Source organism: Tiliqua scincoides, chromosome 5 (genome assembly GCF_035046505.1).
Source record: "Tiliqua scincoides isolate rTilSci1 chromosome 5, rTilSci1.hap2, whole genome shotgun sequence".
NCBI lineage: Eukaryota > Metazoa > Chordata > Lepidosauria > Squamata > Scincidae > Tiliqua > Tiliqua scincoides.
Genome location: NC_089825.1, coordinates 141,094,259 through 141,095,914, shown reverse-complemented (window position 1 = coordinate 141,095,914; position 1,656 = coordinate 141,094,259). Strand labels below are relative to the sequence as shown.

The 1,656-nt window shown below is 46.1% G+C and overlaps 1 pseudogene; it reads right to left on the bottom strand.

Annotated features, from left to right (window-relative positions):
• Nucleotides 1-414: 414 nt before the first annotated feature.
• LOC136653966 (olfactory receptor 4Q3-like) lies at nt 415-1,351 on the bottom strand (annotated as a pseudogene).
• Between the last annotated feature and the right edge of the window lie 305 nt (nt 1,352-1,656).

Genomic DNA, 1,656 nt, shown 5'->3' with positions numbered 1-1,656 from the left:
TGAATCCTTTTGGAGGCCTGCAGAGGTCCTGTGTAGCCTCTGTGGGCTTTGGAAAAGCCTCCAGAGATACTAGAAAGACACTTTGGTTCTTGGAAAAACCCAAAGAGCCTTTCCGGTGTCTCCAGAGGCCTCTGCACACATCAGAACACCACTGGATGATTACTGGATAACATCTCCAGTCACATCCAGAGGTGCTATGGACCACAACTTGCATATTTGTTTATCCGTGGGTTTTGGTATCTGTGGAGAATGAGGGAACAGATCCCCCACAGATACAAACATCTGACTCTATAAGAGATGTATAATTTTGAACAGAGCCACTTTGTCCAGCTGCTACTGGAGCAGCGAGGTACAATGTAAGCTATTTTCATGACAGTGGTACAAAGCTCTATAACATCCCATGCTTCCACACTTCTACTCCTGTTGATTGAGCAGGAAATGTTTACATTTGTTCTTCAACTTCCCCATGGCTTCCTTCATCTCTTGGTTCCTCAGACTATAAATGAGAGGATTGAGGGCTGGAGTGACCACCAGGTAGAAGATGCTGGCCATCTTGTCCACCTTTGAAGTGGCAGAGGGCTTCATATACACAAATAAAAGAGGACCATAGAGGAGGAAGACGACCATCAGGTGTGAGCCACAGGTGGAGAGTCCCTTCCTGCCACCCTTTCCAAAACGGCCACAGAGGGTGGCCAAGATGGTGGCATATGAAACCAGCAAGGTCAGAAGGTTGGGTAGAATTATCAAACTGTCACTGAAAACAGAGGATCTCACTCACATAGATGTCTGAACAGGCCAGCTTTTTTAACTGGGTGATGTCACAAAAGAAATTGTCCAGAACATTTGGTCCACAGAATGGTAGCTGGGCAGTGACCACTGTCTGGAAGACACCATGAATAAGGCCTCCTATCCAGCAAAGTATGAGAAGATTGAGGCAGCGCTGCTGGTCCATGATGGTTGTGTACCTCAATGGGTGGCAGATGGCCACATAGCGATCATAGGCCATCACACTGAGAATGAAGACTTCTACACCTGCAAAGAAGTGGACGGTAAATATCTGGACCATACATCCTCCATAAGAAATTGTACAGCTGCTAAACAGTATATCGGTCAGTAGTTTCGGGGCAGCCACTGACCCCAAAGATATGTCAAAGAAGGACAGATTGGCAAGGAAGAAATACATGGGGCACTGAAATAACTTGGTGTCAGTACACACAGTCACCATGATCAGCAAGTTGCCCACAAGGACAACGGTGTAGCAGGTCAAGACCAGAAGTAAAACTAACAGCTGAGCAAACTGGGAGCCAGAAAAGCCCAGTAAGACAAACTGTGTAACGGTGGATCCATTCATCTTGATGGCTGGCTCTGGTGGGAGAAACAAATGGGATACTGTTAACCCTGCAGATCCTGCTCAGCTCCCTTACCATTCTATATCAAACCCCCCCCCCTTTGATCTCTGAATTCAACCTAAACCTTCTTGCTCATGTTTTTCTGGGTGAAACAGGTAGCTCCTGTCTCTGTACTGCATAGCAGAACAATTTTGGCACAATATACAGAATTTGTTGCTCTCTCTTAAAAATCTGTTTGTTAGGAGCTGTTTGTTAGGAGCTGTGAAGATCAGCCACATGAATCAGATTCCGTTCCCTAGATCCACTC